General features: G+C 35.6%; 3 protein-coding genes across 12 annotated transcripts in view; 1 reads left to right on the top strand and 2 right to left on the bottom strand.

The window, feature by feature from the left end:
• LOC127867042 (uncharacterized) overlaps positions 1–19,523 on the bottom strand; it is a 502,500-nt gene that overhangs the window by 179,599 nt on the left and 303,378 nt on the right. The window lies entirely within an intron of this gene.
• Positions 1–19,523, bottom strand: part of LOC127867056 (uncharacterized) — a 401,999-nt gene that overhangs the window by 267,701 nt on the left and 114,775 nt on the right. The gene's annotated exons all lie outside the window — the stretch shown is intronic.
• The window catches only part of LOC127867051 (dihydrofolate reductase-like), a 407,711-nt gene that overhangs the window by 282,296 nt on the left and 105,892 nt on the right, over positions 1–19,523 (top strand). The window lies entirely within an intron of this gene.

Genomic DNA, 19,523 nt, shown 5'->3' with positions numbered 1-19,523 from the left:
CAAGATATATTTTGCTAGCACGCTATGGCAAGCCGCATTTAGTTGCAAGGTCACATGTCGAAAAGTTGATTAATGGTCCTGCTCTGAAATCGAATGATGTTAGGGGATTGATGCAGTTGTCATTTGATATGGAAAAGTGCGAAATTAGCTTGTCCCAGATTGACTTTATGTCCGATATAAGCAATTCAGAAAATTTGAGAAAATTTGCTAAGCGACTTCCATTTAATTTAAGGGGAAAGTGGGTGGAAACAGCAAGTAATTTGATTGAGTCAGGTAGAGAGCCAAATTTTCAAGATTTATTAAAGTTTGTTAAGAGGCGAGCAACCATAGCGAACACTATGTATGGCCAGGATCTTGCTAGCGAATCGAAACATATTCATTCATTGCCAAAATCTGGTGTAAATTCTGGGCACCGTGGGAAAGTTGTAACCCTATCTACCACAGCTGGGGTCAATAGCAGTATGGCACGCGCAAGCAATGATTCACGCGCTTGGCAGCCAGGGGGTTTATCGTGTGTACACTGTAGGGAAAATCACAAAATGATTAACTGCGACAAATTCAAGTCAATTGATTTAGATTCAAGGCAAGATATTATCAGGAGAAATAAAATGTGTGAAAATTGCCTGAATTTTAAGCATTTTGCAAAGTTCTGTAAGAAGGGAAGTTGCTGTGAGATAACTGGTTGTAAACAAAAACACCATACTTTGATGCATAGACCCGTTGCTAGTGTATGTAAAAAAGCAGACGATAGTTTAGGACATAGTAATTGTTGCACTCAGTCTAGTGACCTTAAGCAGAAGAAGGTTTGCTTACGAATAGTTCCTGTTATTGTAAAATATAACTCCCGTCAGGTAGAAAAGTATGCCTTATTAGATGAAGGTAGTGATATTACATTGTGTAGTAGCAGTTTGATAAGGAAATTAGGTGCTAAAGGTGCCTATCGTGAGTTTACAATAACAACTGTAAATCAGTCTACACAGCGTAGGACTGGTATAGAGGTGAAATTAAAGGTAAGTTCTCTTGATGGAAATGAAACCATAGACTTAAGTAGAGCATGGTCTGTAGAAAAATTACCTATCTCTCTCGAGTCACTTCCCACTGGATCGGAGATCAGTAAGTGGTCACATTTATCAGGAATGGACTTGCCAAAGGTCAGTGCTGGGCAAGTGGAGTTACTTATAGGAAGTGACACACCTGAGGCCTTCTGGGTAGAGGAGGAGAGAAGAGGTAGGAGAGGGGAGCCGTACGCGATACGGTCAATTCTGGGATGGAGCATCATCGGCCCCACAGGTAAGACTTCGTCTTCGGTATGTAATGTGCATTTTTAACAATCAGTTTCAGATATTAATAGTCAAATAGAACGATTGTGGAATACAGACTTTCCTGACTGCAGATTGGATAATCGACATGGAATGTCACAAGAAGATCGCCGTGCGTTGTCTATGATGGTAAGTACAACCGAACGTGAAGGTGATCACTACAAACTCGCACTACCTTGGCGAAACGAAAAGGTAAGTTTGCCAAATAACAAGGCACTAGTTGTTAAACGTTTAGAACAATTAAAACGTAAACTGTTGAATGATGCAAATTTGCAGGCTCTTTACAGTAAAACCATGGAGGGTTACATCGCAAATGGGCATGCACAGCGTGTGAAGGACACCAATGAGAGCAACGCGAGTAAAGTGTGGTACCTTCCACATCACCCGGTATGCAGTCCGAGTAAGCCTGGGAAGGTTAGAATAGTGTTCGATTGTGCAGCGAAATATCAAGGTATGTCGCTGTATGATAACCTCTTGCAGGGTCCGGACCTTGTGAACAGTCTGGTGGGCGTGCTCATTAGGTTTCGAGAGCAACCGATAGCGCTAACTGCCGATATCGAGGCCATGTTCCACCAAGTGAAGGTGAGAGACACAGACAGGAACGCATTGAGATTTCTTTGGTGGCCAGGCGGCGATATGGAGCAGCCACCTGGTGAGTATTGTATGACTGTCCATTTGTTTGGTGCAACGTCCTCACCCAGCTGTGCAGCGTACAGCTTGAGGTGCACAGCAAGAGAGAATGCTGACAGATTCAGTCCAGAAGCCGTAAAGACGGTAGAAAGAAACTTCTATGTCGATGACCTTTTGAAGTCAGTAGCAGATATTCAGGTAGGTAAAGATTTGTCTACTGAACTGACAGAATTATTATCGAAAGGGGGGTTTAAGTCGACCAAGTGGATTTCAAATAGTAATAGGGTTCTCGACACAATTCCCGAATCTGACAGGGCAGTTCAGTGCACAAAAGTTGACCTTGAAAATCAGTTTGAGCGTGCTCTTGGGTTGCAGTGGTATGTAGAAAAGGATGCATTCATATTTGATGTTGATCTTCCTGACAAATGTCACACTCGTCGTGGCATACTTTCGGTAGCTAGTTTGTTGTATGACCCACTTGGACTAGGGCACCTGTTACTCAGATCCCAAAGTTGGCTTTACAGAATGCTTGCCGACAAAAGCTACAGTGGGATGAGAAGATGTCGTCCACGGACATTGATAAGTGGACCCAGTGGCTGGATTGTTTACCTGCATTGTCACAGGTAAGTATAGATAGATGTTTTCAACCAAAACGAGTAGATGACTCTTCGGCAAAGGTAGAGTTACATATGTTCTGTGACGCATCCGAGCAAGCGTACGGTGCAGCCGTATATATTAAGATATACGATGCCATCGGTAGCTGCAAATGCAGTCTTGTTATGGGCAAGTCTAGGCTAGCACCCATTAAAGCAATGTCGATACCAAGATTAGAGCTAGCTGCAGCAGTCGTAGCTGTACAGTTATATCAGTTTGCATCACAAGAATTGGATTTAAAGGTTGATAACAAGTATTTTTGGACAGACTCAATGATAGTGTTAGGATACATTAGGAATGAGTCTAGACGTTTTAAGACATTCGTAGCGAACAGGTTAGCAGCGATCCATGATGTAACCACGCCAAATGACTGGAGGTATGTTCCGACTGAAATGAATCCCGCTGACTTAGCGTCTAGGGGATTATTTCCATATGAGATAGAAAAACTCAACATTTGGCTGAACGGACCGGATTTCCTGCTGAAAGGTAAGTCCGACTGGCCATCAATAGCACGACCAGTAGCCACTCTATCTGACGATACTGAGGTAAAGCAGGACCGTTATGCGCACGCGACACAGTTGAAACCCGAAACCGGGCTTGATAACCTGTTGACAAGGCATTCAGACTGGTTTAAGCTGCAGCGTTCCGTAGCCTGGCTTCTCAGATTCAAGGCATATCTCATTCAGAAATATTTACGACAGAAAGAGAATGTCTGCTTAAAGGTTAAGCACTTGACGGTAAGCGAAATTAGGGCCGCGACAAATGCTATTTTGTCACTTGTACAAAGTGGTGAGTATAGCAGCGAGATTATAAGTGTTGTGAAATCAGGACGGGTTCTAGAGAAAAGTTCGATGGCAAAGTTAAGTCCGCTTTTCACAGATAATTTGCTTAGAGTGGGCGGTCGTCTTGAGAACGCTGACTTGCGCAGTGATACTAAGCATCAAATAATTTTGCCAGGTAACAACCACGTAACACGGATCCTTATCAAGGCATACCATGAAACAAACGCTCACATGGGTGCTCATCATATTTTGTCGTTGATGCGACAAAAGTATTGGGTATTGCCAGGTCTTAAGACGATTAAGTATGTTTTGAACAAATGCATGATTTGTAAGAGACAAAAACAACGTCCTGAATCACAACAAATGGGTCAACTTCCAGATGAAAGACTGGAGCCGGACAAACCACCGTTTACGTACGTCGGTGTAGACTTCTTTGGACCAATGTACGTCAAATCCGGCAGGAGGCAACTGAAAAGGTATGGTTGTTTATTTACATGTTTGTGCACGAGAGCGGTTTACATAGAGATAACGCACAGTCTTAACACTGATTCGTTCATATGTGCCATGCAACGGTTTGTTAGTCGTCGAGGCCATCCAGAAAAGGTTTACAGTGACAATGGCACAAATCTAACGGCTGGCGAAAAGCAGCTTCGTGAGTCCATGCATGAATGGAATCAGAGCCGAATTTCGAGGCATTTGCAACAAAGGGGAATTGCATGGCACTTTTATCCTCCATACGCAAGCCACATGGGCGGGGTTTGGGAGAGGTTGGTACGCTCTTTCAAAAACGCATTAAAATCTGTAGTACGCGAACAACTGCTGGGCGACGAGGCGCTGTCAACTCTCTGCACGGAAGTAGAAAAGATTTTGAATGACAGACCGATTACACAGGTAAGTGATGATCCCCGTGATCCAGAACCGTTGTCGCCGAACAAAATTCTGCTACTTCGCCCGAATAGGTGTTTTCCTCCAGGATTATTTGAGAAGGGCGATAACAATTGTCGGCGATGGTGGAGACAAGTTCAGTACCTGGCAAACATTTTCTGGAGACGCTGGCTTAAGGACTATCTACCGAATTTACAGGTACGCCAGAAATGGCAAAACAGTCGGGAAAACATAGCAGTTAAAGATCTTGTTCTCGTATGCGACGAAACAACGACTCGTGGTCATTGGCCTTTAGGACTTGTAGTAGAGGTGAGTAAGGGAAGAGACGGTCTTGTGCGGTCATGCAGAGTTAGAGTAAACGGTACGGAAAAGGTTCGTCCGATTACCAAATTGTGCGTGTTAGAGCACAACGTAGCTTAGAATCATAAGCAAACAATGCATACAGAATAGGTTCGGATGTTTATAGTTTGTATCATTAAGTATAGTAGTAGGACCTTAATATTGTTGTTGTTGTTGTCTTTTTTTTAAGTCTAGTTTGCTGATGTAGTTGGATATACATGTACTCGTACATGTTATTAGTAAGGTGTAAGGTTTTGAGTTCGTGCCTAGTCTTTGAGGTCATTTTAAGTAGTTAAATGAACTTCTGCGGAAGGTTCATTGGGTGGCGGTGTTGCAGGCTAGCACCATTGTTCAAAATAGCAGAATGATGATTAAACAATAACGGTGTTGCGGGACTGGGAGGGTCGACCACCCATATACTTTAATTGTTATGTCACATCTAATACTTGTCAATTCTTTGAAGTTTCGACACTCCGAATATGGTCATCGCATTTCCGGAACTCCAAATTTGGTAAAAGATATATTTAGACCGGTTGATATGGCAATATTCTATATTTTCATTGGTTTACCTTTATGAATATTAATTAATGTATGTAAAGTTTTGCTGAACGTTCTCTTAGAAATCGCCCAAAGCATCAGTTTGGGAAAAGGCTCTGAAACAAGTGGGTCGTATTGTTTGAATTTGTGTACGTTTTGGGGGAATTTGGCATTGTTCAGTAAGTTTTATTTGTATTTTGTGTGTGTGTGTGTGTCATGTTTTTCAGTATTGTATTGAGCTTATTTTACAAATAAGTTACAATGTAGCTTTTTATGGATTATTGTTCAAGTTTTGAAGTCTCCTAGAAGTGTATTCATATTTATAAGTAAACCTTATTTTGTATGAATAGAAGTTAAGTTTATTTTCAGAATGTGTAATTGATATTAATTGTTCATTTATATGTGTCAAGATCAAGCATGGTATGTGTTTCTTTTCCTTTTGTTATATCTTTATAATATTGTTTATTTCAGATAACCGCAATCTTAATCGTTATCGTAAACGCAAACGTTGTTTGAATTGATGTTGAATGATGAAGAATGATTAAACGATGTATGAACTGTAATGCGCGTTATTGAGTCTTTTAACCCTTAAACGTATATCAGGCCAACTTGCATGTGGCAACTGTTTGAAAGCAAGTCGAGGCCGTGACTTTTCGCAGTAAGTGCGAAACAAAGGTAAGTCATGTTTGAAATCACGATGTTAAGCTTTTATCTATTTGTAATTACAATTATTCAAAAGACATATGTACGTGATGTTTTAGCCTTTTAAATACTTATGATAAACGTTGTTGCAATACATCATATTTTGTTTCGTTCGGTTTGCGATAGGAATATCACTACCATGATGAACAATAGAAAATTAGACAGGTGTGCCGTACGCATTTCCCTCTCTAAACGCATCGGAATTTTTTGAGGGAATATCCTTTGATATTCCCTTTTTTCGTTGCAAAATGAAGAAAAACAGGTGTTTTTTTCTCACATTTATTGCACACAAATTTAACCTTGAATCAAAATGCATGAACAGGAATTATCAAACTTGTATATTTCCTAAAAAAGTGCGTAAATTTACTAACATTTTTAATGCAAAAAGAACACATTTGACATCAACTAAGAAATTATTCGTAAATTAACGAACATTTTAAGGGAGAAAAATCAGTAGTTTTTTTCATTGCTTGTCACCATGTGGCATAAATTTATGAACTTCTTTTTTTAAAGAAATATATGATTAACATTTTCAGACATAATTGGTAAATTCATATTCTTAGCAATACCATACTTCGTAAATTTACGAACTAGTAAAACTTTTCAGAAATACTTCATCAATTCATATATTATCAACCAAATCTTACTTCGTAAATTTACGCACTAGTAACAATTTTCCGAAATATGAGGTCAATTCATATTTTCTTAACAAAACCATACTTCGTAAATTTACGCACTATTATATATTTTCAGAAATACTTTGTAAATTCATAGATTCTTAACCAAAAAATACTTCGTAAATTTACGCACTATTAAAAAAAAACCAGTCATAGATTCTTAACAAAACCATACTTCGTAAATTTACGCACTATTAAAAACTTTCAGAAATACTTGGTAAATTCATAGATTCTGAACAAAAACATACTTCGTAAATTTACGCACTATTAAAAACTTTCAGAAATACTTGGTGAATTCATAGATTCATAACAAAACATACTTCGTAAATTTACGCACTATTAAAAACTTTCAGAAATACTTGGTGAATTCATAGATTCTTAACAAAACATACTTCGTAAATTTACGCACTATTAAAAAAATTCAGTATTTAGTGAATTCATAGATTCTTAACAAAAACATACTTCGTAAATTTACGCACTATTTACCCTTTTCAGAAATACTTGGTAAATTCATATTCTTCTACATAAAACCATACTTCGTAAATTTACGCACTATTAAAAATTTTCAGACATAATTGGTAAATTCATATTCTTAACAAAACCATACTTCTTAAATTTACGAACTAGTAAAACTTTTCAGAAATACTTTGTCAATTCATAGATTCTTAACCAAAAAATACTTCGTAAATTTACGCACTATTAAAAAAAACAACAGTTATAGATTCTTAACAAAACCATACTTCGTAAATTTACGCACTATTAAAAACTTTCTGAAATACTTGGTAAATTCATAGATTCTGAACAAAAACATACTTCGTAAATTTACGCACTATTAAAAACTTTCAGAAATACTTGGTGAATTCATAGATTCTTAACAAAACCATACTTCGTAAATTTACGCACTATTAAAAACTTTCAGAAATACTTGGTAAATTCATAGATTCTGACCAAAAACATACTTCGTAAATTTACGCACTATTAAAAAATTTCAGAAATACTTGGTGAATACATAGATTCTTAACAAAACATACTTCGTAAATTTACGCACTATTAAAAAATTTCAGTATTTGTAATTCATAGATTCTTAACAAAAACATACTTCGTAAATTTACGCACTATGTAACCTTTTCAGAAATACTTGGTAAATTCATATTCTTCTACATAAAACCATACTTCGTAAATTTACGCACTATTAAAACTTTTCAGACATAATTGGTAAATTCATATTCTTAATAAAACTATACTTCGTAAATTTACGAACTAGTAAAACTTTTCAGAAATACTTTGTCAATTCATATATCCTTAACAAAACCATTCTTTGTAAATTTACGCACTACTATTTTTTTTCAGAATTACTTCATCAATTCATATATTCTCAGGAAAACCTTACTTCGTAAATTTATGCACTATTAACAATTTTCAGAAATACCAGGTCAATTCATATATTCTTAACAAAACCATATTTCGTAAATTTACGCACTATTATATTTTTTCAGAAATACCCCGTACTTTGTCAATTCATTTATTCTCAAAAAAATCATATTTCGTAAATTTATGCTGCATTAAAAATTTTCAGAAATACAAAGTCATGTACTTGGTCAGTTCATATATTCTTAACATACGTCGTACATTTACACACTTTTATATATTTTCAGAAATACTCGGTACTTGGCAAATTCATAGCAAAACCAGACTTCTTAAATTTACGCATTATTAAACAATTTCAGAAATACTCGGTGAATTCATAGATTCTTAACAAAACCATACTTCGTAAATTTACGCACTATAAGTTTTTTTCAGAAATACTTGATAAATTCATAGATGTCATCATTGTTGGTATTTGTACGAACATTTTCAGGGAAAAGGTCTTTTTTTTGCATTAACAATCAACATTTTTGATATTTCGTATTAATACGAACTATTATTAACTGTCATCTTTGTTCGTATTAAAACGAACATTTTCACAAACAAAGTCATTTTTTGCATTAAAAATCAACATTTTTGATACTTGTATTAATACAGCTATTATAAATTGTCATCATTGGTATTCATACAAACATTTCCAGGGATAAAAAGTTTTGTCACTAAATATAGTCAGTCGCGAGAGAGCCTAGTCTTTTTTAAGGAGAAATTTGCACAGATTTTCTACCATATTAGTGTCAGATACTGTTAGATTGTTTGTGGATTTCTTGATGAATTCTTGAACTAGATTGTCAGGTTTTACAACAGGCAAAGTTTGCAATTTGAATTTAATGTCTGGTGCAACATGACTTTCTGACCCATCAGAGCCTTCAACATCATGCTCTTGTAGTACCCTTACTTCTGCAGCGTCGGCTTCAAAAGCTTTTTGCTGAGAAACAACTTGAAGATTCGCTTCTGATTATGCCTTTTGTTTCAAAAGAGCTGCTTCTTGTTGAGTATATTTCAGTTTTATCTTGGCAGATTCGGCTTCTGCTTGTTTCAATGCGATGAGTTCACTTCTACGGCTAGAGGATCTCGAACTGTGTGTCTTCACACCACCATGGACAGTGTTTGGCTTCATGCTGGATATGACTTTTTTTAATATTGATTGTTTATTTTGGTCAATCTTTTCCAGCGCATGCAACTTTGCTTTTTCCTGTAGCGACATGTCTGTAGTGAGAGCCGATAATTCTTTAAGACTCGCTTCACTTCACATTTTTTAAGTACACTTCAAATTCGTCTTTAACTTTTACGTAACTTTCATAGGTAATTGCTGTTCAATCAGGTTAATTTCACCAACATTACTCTCATAAGTTAAACTACTTACTATGCACAAACTTTCAGTCACTTTGCGCCATGAAGCAGAACAGCGCTTCCTAAAGTCATCAATTCTCTCTTCATAAAGAGCCCTTCCTTTTGCAGAAAACGGACGTACATGCTGTGTTGACATACAATAAACTTTCTTAAGCCGGTTGAAATACAGATGAGACTTTAGTGCAACCAATTTTGAACGTGGATTTTGTTCGATGTCCAGTACCAGTCATCTCCATCTGCTACTAGCAAAGTGTAGGTCAATTTACTTTTCTGTTCTGGAAACAGATAGCGGACCGATCGTGTCGAAAAAGAACACTGCATGTGGTGGTATTCAGTATTTATTCTTAGATTCAACTCAATGTATGTGGTAAATTGCTGCAATAAAACAAAATAACAGATGTTCAGTTCTGCAGTAAAGAACAATGAAAATGATGTATTGTAATAAAAAAATACTTTAAATGACTGAAAAAAAGGTAAAACGTATAGCCTATACTCAAGTTATAAACAATGACATAGTTACGAAAGCAAAGCTTTGGAAATTACCCTAACATATAGGACATATAGCCTCAACTGGGTCGAAAGGGTAGGTACGACGTAATTTGGGTACGAATAGCATTTACTGCAAAAACCTGAATGAATGAATATACCTCATAAATAATTACTGCCTTAACAAAATAAAAGTTATATAGCATTGATTACATGTGGAAACTTAAACCATGCGGGGCTATTAACCGGTATAAACGTCTTAAGAAAATGCCGAAATAGCAATATCGGCAAACGCCTCGATTTAAAATTCGTAGGTGAACAAACACTGATATATCCAAGGGAAGTAAGCAGCGCAATATTATACGGTTACATATGATCGATATAGCCAGCACACAGGTTTTGTTAAAAATGTATACAAATTGCTAGAATAATTAGTTTGTTTCTCATTGATTGTGTTTTGTTGTTTGACAATACATTTTTAAAAGGATAAAAAAAACAAAACAAAGAAATGACATAGAAAAACAAATTTTGCTTTCGTGTTCGCTGGGTCGTCTGCACTGAGGAAGGTATAGCGTCCATGACCTTAATTTATGGAAGACATAATTGTAAATATCTTTGATCTTCATCAGTGTTTTTGCCAAAAATTATATACATGTACTTAAATTAGTATTGAATTCAGTATTTATTAAGATGGCTGGTCTTCTGATAAACAAGAATTGTAATCAGGCCTTCTTGTTTAAATTAATCATGTTAAAATTGCCAGAAACCAGCTTTTTATGGCTTTGTACTTTTAAATAAAATCTACCAATTAATCGCTTCTTACAAATAATGTTTGAAATTAGCAGGAAATGATTTTCAGTGCGCAAATATTATGATTATGCATTAAATAAGTGCAAGACATATATTGAAGTATAAAGAATAGGCAATAAATATATATTGCTCCATTTTTTCTATCTATAATGAATAGGCAATAAATAGTGCTCGATTTATTTCTATTTAAACAGGGGCGTAGATAATGGGGGGGGGCAGGGGGGCGGCCGCCCCCCCCCCTAATATTTCGGCTAGTCATCGTTATATAAATAAACGTAAAATCCCAAAAAAATCGCCGCCCCAAAACCAGTATTTTTGTAATCACGCGCCGTCAGTGCAGAAGCCATGTGTCCCCTCTCCGTCTGCTCTGAGGTTGCCAATAGTGATGTGTCATTATCCCTTGTTAGGTGTCATAAACTAGGGGCCGGGGTAAATGTCATTGCGTTAATTGTTTTATTGTTCTTTTCCGTGATTGCACTGTCGGTGTTTTGATTAGAGACAGGCGATTCTTTTAATTTAAATTGATCGCTTTAATTCAAAGGTAACTGCCACTTAAAACAATTTTGAGTAAATATACGCGTGAAAAACAGTAATTAGTTTGAAAATATGTTTGTTCTCTAAGTACATCAGTTATTATTTGATTAGACATCATTGAAACAATATCATATATGTAATTGTTTAATGTTCAAAATGAGTATTCTTAATCAGCCTCGAAATTTTGAGTTTCCTAAGCGTACATTCTGGAAGAAAAAGCCAGAACAGCGTTCATTCCAATCTTGTTGGTATGATTCCTTTACATGGCTCCACTACGATGAGGTATGTATATAAGTATTAAATTTTAATTTGCGATCGTTCTTATCTTTTATGAACCTAACGTTGATCTAAATACAAACGAAATTTAGAAAAAAAGACACAACATACAAAAAATACTCGTATTGTAAAAAAAATTGTTGCTTAATAATACTTCTTATTATTATCATTAATATTTAACACAAAATTTATTCAGTTATTCTAATCAGAGCCGGGACCTTGCGTTCTGCCATCTCTGCATGGCGACCAAGAAGTTGGGCAAGATCGGCAACACGAAGGTGGACGGCAGCTTCATCAGTGACGGCTTCTTCAACTGGAAAGCGGGTACGGAGAAGTTCCGGAAGCACGACGAAAGCGAGTGCCACAAGAAGGCGGTCGAGCGACTGGTAACGCTTCCCGCCACGACGCGTGACGTGGGAGAGGTGCTGTCAGCGGGGCACGCTAAGGAGAAGGCCGACAAACGGAAGCAGCTGCTGCAAATCCTACGCAGCATACGGTTCCTCGCATGCTCGAAATGTGGATACATTATTTACTAATCATGTCATATTGTATTGGTTGTTGTGTATTTTCATGTGGACGAATGTCAAACGAACCTCTTTATGTTCCCAGTACAGAAACTGGACCGCCCCCCCCCCCAATGTTGGGAGGTTATCTACGCCCCTGATTTATAATGAATTGGCAATAAATAATGCTCTATTTTTTTTATCTATAATGAATTGTCAATAAAAAGTGCTTGTCTTTTTTATATATATAGTGAATTGGCAATAAATCGTACTAAACATTTTTCTGTTACAATGGATTGGCAATAAAGAGTACTCAATGTATTTTCTTTCTCAAATAAAGTGTACAGACATCGGGACTAAATAATGAGTTGACAACATATAGGGTTAGGGCTTTCACTGAAGAAACCAATTTATTGCTTATTCGTTAAATGAATTGGTAAAAAATGCTTATGAATTGGATTTCTCTGATTTATTACCAATTTATTGACAATTTTGGTACAATTTGCTTAAGATTTTTTTGTTTGGGATAGTGTTTATTTCTCTCAAGTTACAATTCTCAGCTCGTTTTTTTGTTTGAGTACAATTGCAAAAACACGACAACTCAGCTTTGTTCAAATAATCAAGTATGATATAAACATTACTGTGTCCGATTATTTTAACAATTACGTTCCCAATTATATGAAAAATCCGAATTTATATAACGCGACGCTGTAAACTTATTTCCATTTTTAGTAAAATATATTTGTTATTAATTATTAGTTAATTGACAAATATTAAAGGCCACTAATAAAAAAAACAGTTATCAAAGGCAAATTAACATATTTAAAATAACAGTGACCAAATAACAACATGAACTCACCACAGAAAGATTAAACAACGATATTTATTCGCTAGTTTATCAAGAACAGAACAGAATATTTATTTGACTTAAGCATAACAAGCTTATCGTTAATCGTTCTGTTCAGTTTATCAAGAACACTGTTTGTGTGGTATTCATGAATTAATTAAAGCGCATGAAATTGTAACGTAGCGGTTTAGCACAAATTGTTAAGATACTGTTTCTTCGAAATCACATCCTTGTATACCAAGAGTCTATGCCATAGTAATATTCTGTTCTGTTAATTATAGTACTATAACGACTGTACAATCAATTATCGCGTGTCATTAACCAAGCTCGTCTAAACGATTTAAACTTCAAAAGACTCGAAGCGACTTCGATCCAAACAAACAAGACTTTAATTCATTATAGCTCAATAAACCCTCTACTGCCATTACTAACTTATACTCAACAGCCACACATCTACACTCACTCACTCACTCACTCACTCACTCACTCACTCACTCACTCACTCACTCACTCACTCACTCACTCACTCACTCACTCACTCACTCACTCACTCACTCACTCACTCACTCACTCACTCACTCACTCACTCACTCACTCACTCACTCACTCACTCACTCACTCACTCACTCACTCACTCACTCACTCACTCACTCACTAACTCACTCACTCACTCACTCACTCACTCACTCACTCACTCACTCACTCACTCACTCACTCACTCACTCACTCACTCACTCATTCACTCACTCACTCACTCACTCACTCACTCACTCACTCGTATTCATATCACCTACCTTAATCCCACTCTTACCACTCTTATTTACACAATGATACTCACTCATTCACTCACAGAATACATGTACTATGTTTTACCATAAATGTGTTCATTGTATTATATTGGATTTTTATTGTCTCTTATAATTCAAATTTGAATGGCCATTTACAGTTGTTGTAATATATGTGTTTTTATATCTTGTATATATTATGATGTAAATGTTAATGGATGAGACTGAAATAAAATAAAATAACAAAATGTAGTGTAGAAATTGTAACCGGGACTACGGAAGCGCTTCGAGCCATCAGAAAATATGACCCTTGCGAATCCGAGAAAAACGACCAAAAAAATGTATGTATTACAATAAAAGCAAATGGTACATCGAGGAGACTTTGAGTCAATCGGAAATTCGAGCGAATTGATTACAAGCCAACGAGATTCGACTTCAATTCTTTAATTTTGTTTATTCGCATCGAGTATTGTATCTGTTTATCAAACATTAAAGTTCAGTTAAATCTATATATCTTGTATGACGGATAATTCGGGAAGACATGCAGTTTTATGAGGGCCATAAATAATCAAAGTTCGCAAGCTATTACAATTTTGGGTCCGAGTTCCTTAAGAACTCCACATGCCTCCTATCCACAAAAAGTGGCGCACGCACAAAGTGAGCTGATAACATCGATGATGTCTCGTGATCTTGGCAACGGAGTGTTATTTAATTCTTTTGACACAATCTCTTAATGTTTTGTGTCTCCAACTTATTTTTTTTTATAGAATGTGACCACCTGAAATATGTTCACATCTTTTCTTAAATAACTTATCAAAATAATCTAACTAAATAATCTTTAACATTTTTCATTTCATAGATCACAGTTTGAATACTTTTTTTAAAATATTAAAACTTATATACCTTGATTGTTTTATATGATATTATTTACAACCGATATTGAATATAATGTAAGTGGCTGAAATGTGTGCCTGATACATATATTAAGACTTGGACAGTTTACTGTTCTTAACCTGAACAGATAATATCTGCAATCAACTTATAACTGCAAATATTGAGTAATACAAACAAAAAATACAAATGTACATGCAAACTTGTTCACACTTCGTTTAATTGTCGATTGTTTCCGATTTAAGTGTGGGAATATTTTATATCTTAATTAAGTTAATTAACCTGTAAGTAATTTTTAACCGTGATACAGGTACGTCCACTTGTAAAACCAACGGTTTTTATCTGTGGTTTGACAACTTCACATTTTTTCTGTTAAAATGGAATTTATTTGACGTGCGCCTTCCAATGAAGGTGCATTATATATATAATAGAAAATTTGGAAGATTTCCACTGTATATCGAGAGTAATATTAGAATGATTAAAAACGTTTTGACACTTTACTCGGTTTAACATGAAAATAGTATTTTAAACACCATTTAAATGATCAGTTGAATAACATTACTGTTAACCATTCTCGTACAAACTGGGCCTCACTGGTAATATCCTCACTCGGTTAAGATAGAAACATTCATCCCGAAGCTAGCCCAAGTCTCAATATTGCCGGTAGAGCCCCGGTCCATCCCGGTTTGCTAACGCCGGTCGACCGGCGAGAAGCGGGATGATTTGTAGATTTTTTTTAACGCGATCACACTATTTCCCGGTGCCGCCCAGGTTGAAGCAGGTCAGCAACCCGGCAGAGTCCCGGTCAACCCCGGACTAGCTACAGTTTATCCCGGTGAAGCCCCGGCAGAGCCCCAGTTGTCGTCGGTAATGCCCGGGGGGAGCCCCGGTGAAAGCCGGCAGCGTTCATGCAGAGCCCCGGTATACCGTAACTCCACCGACACTCACCGGGGCTATACCGGCATCATACCCTGGCAGAGCTACGGCAACGCCCCGGTTTAACCACGGTCGTCGCCGGTAATGCCCATGCGGAGCCCCGGTGAATGCCGGTGGCGTCCTGGCATGGCGCCGGTTCACCGATGTACCGTAGCTATATCGGGTAAAACCGGCGACAACCGGGGCGTTGCAGTAGCTCTGCGGGGGTCTGTATGGGCCCCGGTGGAGCTACGTTGCCGTCCCGGTTGTTCCCGGTGCCGTCCCGGTTTTTTTCAAATACTTTAATACTTTACCGTTTGTTCCCTGCTCATACCAGTCGTCCCCGGTGAAGCCACGGTTCATCCCGGTAGAGCCCGGATCACGCACCGGGGCTCAGCCGGCATCATAGTGAGACTGGGCCTTAAGAAATCGACTTCGCAATATCTATATCAGCAATGTTTTGCTAATTAAAATTTACGTGGTGGTCGGGAATTTTTCTGGCTGGGTTACACAGATATATATTTGCAAAATACCTTTATTGTCCCACAATTAAATATGGAAATTGGTCGGAAATATATTGTTCAATATCGAATCCCGGACAATCGCTCCTATGCTAAATTTGACAGGGCGGACAGTCGCTCCTACGATGTTTTGACAGGGCGGACAGTTTATGTTATTATGCCCATGCATACCCAGGAAACATTCGTTGCGTAAAAAATATACACAAAAACATCACGAATAAATAGAGACTGCACGACTTTGTTAAATATTTATGAATTTATATAAAAGGTGTAAATCTTGTGGGCTATTATATTCCGAAAGATCACCAATAATTTCCTTTCGTATGTGGTCGACTTTGGCGTATCATTCGTATGAGAGGGGATAATACAAAAATTAAACTTAATTATAACTGAGTGTCAAATATATCGAGGTATTATTTGATTAACGTCTTGACATCATAAAATTATATTTCCTGCACAAAACAAAAACACATTTCGAGTGTATATATAAAACGAATCACCATACAAAACAATCTTTAAAGAATCTGATTTTCTGACCTAGTTTTGAGTTATTTCACACGCGCTGTTTTTTTTTTTAGATATTTCACACGCGCTGTAAACGGTTTGTTAAATTTTACAGAAAGGTAAGTAATAAATTGTTTAACACTTTTTTTCTAGGTTTATCCCGCTTTTATTGTTTCCGATATGTATAATGAAAATAAACAGCGGATTTCCTTTTATGTTTAGCTATTCCAGAACTTATAATAAATATATGAAAATAGCATCTCCATTCTGTATAGATAATTGATATGACTACATTTTTTTAAATAACTCTTAATACATGATTATTTACAGTTTACGTTCTCAAAATCATGATGCTTTTCCTTCGATATTTTTACAACAGAAATGTATCTGTTAAAATGTAACATATCTCATGCAAATAATCTTTATATTGTTTATTTCTTAAACGATAGGCGTTACTGCTTAAGTTGAATAAATATTTTGGTTTGGTGATTTGGAAATGTAATTCACGCTTCCTTTTGAACTTGCGTAAAATATGTTTTGCAATAAACAGAAGCTTTTTTATTGAATTATCATGTCTAGTGTGGAAATTAAACACCTTACATCAAGTATACAATAACGTTCATATACTGTCTCTCTATTCTCTTTTTTTTTACTTTAAATTACTGAATGTAAAATAATTGATACATTTATTTGAAACAGCACAACTCAAAATATAATGCATATGTTTAAATCTGTTAACGGATCTAAATGCAGTCTGTAATATACTGTTCATTATCTCAATACATATTTTACTTATAATTATTATCGATCTTGTATTTCTGATTACTTTCTATGAATTTGGTTCAGTGCGAAGTAGTAAACAAGCTATTAGAATCTTAGATCACAGTTCCTTTAGAACTCCACATGCCGCCTATCCACAAAAAGTGGCGCACGCATAAAGTGAACTGATAACATCAATGATGTCTCGTGATCTTGGCAACGGGGTGTTATTTAGTTCCTTTGTCAAAGCCTTTTGTGTTTTGTAACTCCAATAAGATATTTATTTCCCCATTTTACAATTCTTATCTAGTCGTTTTCGTTACATTATTTAAATCGCAAAATTAAACACGATTCATGCTTAATGTCAGTCATTATTGAACATGTGTTTGTAAGCGTTTAAACAGTTATATCCGTTATATGGTATATACATGTACTCGTTCTAAATTGTATTTCATTTGTGCTTTTTGCGAAAAAAATAATTATGACTGGGGCGGGTCCATTTAATGTTTCTATTAATTTCAAGTAGTTTTCAAAACATCAAGAACAAAACACTGTTACTTGAAAGCAAAACTACTAATTAGTAATTATCAAAGTTGCAAATAATATAAAACTATGATTGTACACAATATGCCCCTAGACAAAAAACCAATACACGTGCACATTTAATAATAAAGTTTTTTTTCTTTTTAGGAGTAGATCTCAAATGTTTTAAACACTGCAGGATAACACTAATTTTCATTACGGTTATAAACAATTCGAAACAAATAATTACTCTCGTAAATCAATGATATTTCCATACGCAGGAAAGCATATGGCAAAATGACATACTTATAATTGGGCCTAATCTCAGGTACAAGCTATCAATACATATTTAAGGAATGTGGTTTAGTGTGGGTTATATAAAGTAAAAGCGCGCATACTATTATTATCCTTGACCCGAGTTGCCTTACATCTCAACCGACAACCCACTAATTAGGTTGCACACAATCTATAAAGCTAAAAAGGTTCATGGCTTACTATCTTTGGAACATTACGTTATTAAATAATAATGATATTTTAACAATTTTATTGTTTTGAACATCCAGACAGTATTTTGTTCTTTCTCTAATGATGATGATGATGATGATGATGAGGATTATGATGATGATGATGATGATGATGATGATGATCTGGATGTTCAAAACAATGATGATCATCAGCATCATCATCATCATCATCATCATCATCATCATCATCATCATCATCATCATCATCATCATCTTCTTCTTCTTCTTCTTCTTCTTCTTCTTCTTCTTCTTCTTCTTCATCATCATCATCATCATCATCATCATCATCATCATCATCATCATCATCATCACTTGGGAAAAAAATAAGAACGGAAGTCTTGGGTAATAAGAAAACCCGCATCTTACAGAAAATTAGATCCATATAAACAAAGCTATGTACTGACACGTCTCTTACTAAGAAACTATTATCTTGTTCATAGTTAACCGTTGTTTAGTAATGAATATCACCAGGGAAAGTGCATTTGATTTTCAAACTGTTATATATATTGTCTTACATGTAAAAAATAATTATTATGATCCAATTTAACTAATCATGTATCTAGTTGTTCAAAAATAACTATGTTATTTCTAATTAATTAATTTCGCTTAATCTGTGTTTTTTTCCATATATCAACATTTTCAATTATTCAAATGCATCATCTGTATACGAAAGTCGATGAAAACTTCAGTTCATTATAGATAAAAAAATAGAGCATTATTTATTGCCAATTCATTATAAATAGAAATAAATTGAGCACTATTTATTGCCTATTCATTATAGATAGAAAAAAATGGAGCAATATATATGTATTGCCTATTCTTTATACTTCAATATATGTCTTGCACTTATTTAATGCATAATCATAATATTTGCGCACTGAAAATCATTTCCTGCTAATTTCAAACATTATTTGTATGAAGCGATTAATTGGTAGATTTTATTTAAAAGTACAAAGCCATAAAAAGCTGGTTTCTGGCAATTTTAACATGATTAATTTATACAAGAAGGCCTGATTACAATTCTTGTTTATCAGAAGACCAGCCATCTTCATAAATACTGAATTCAATACTAATTTAAGTACATGTATATTATTTTTGGCAAAAAAACTGATGAAGATCAAAGATATTTACAATTATGTCTTCCATAATTTAAGATCATGGACGCTATACCTTCCTCAGTGCAGACGACCCAGCGAACACGAAAGCAAAATTTGTTTTTCTATGTAAATGAACATTTCTTTGTTTTGTTTTTTATCCTTTTAAAAATGTATTGTCAAACAACAAAACACAATCAATGAGAAACAAACTGATCATTCTAGCAATTTGTATACATTTTTAACAAAATC

This window comes from Dreissena polymorpha, chromosome 2 (genome assembly GCF_020536995.1).
Source record: "Dreissena polymorpha isolate Duluth1 chromosome 2, UMN_Dpol_1.0, whole genome shotgun sequence".
NCBI lineage: Eukaryota > Metazoa > Mollusca > Bivalvia > Myida > Dreissenidae > Dreissena > Dreissena polymorpha.
This window is presented reverse-complemented; position numbering and strand designations above follow the sequence as displayed.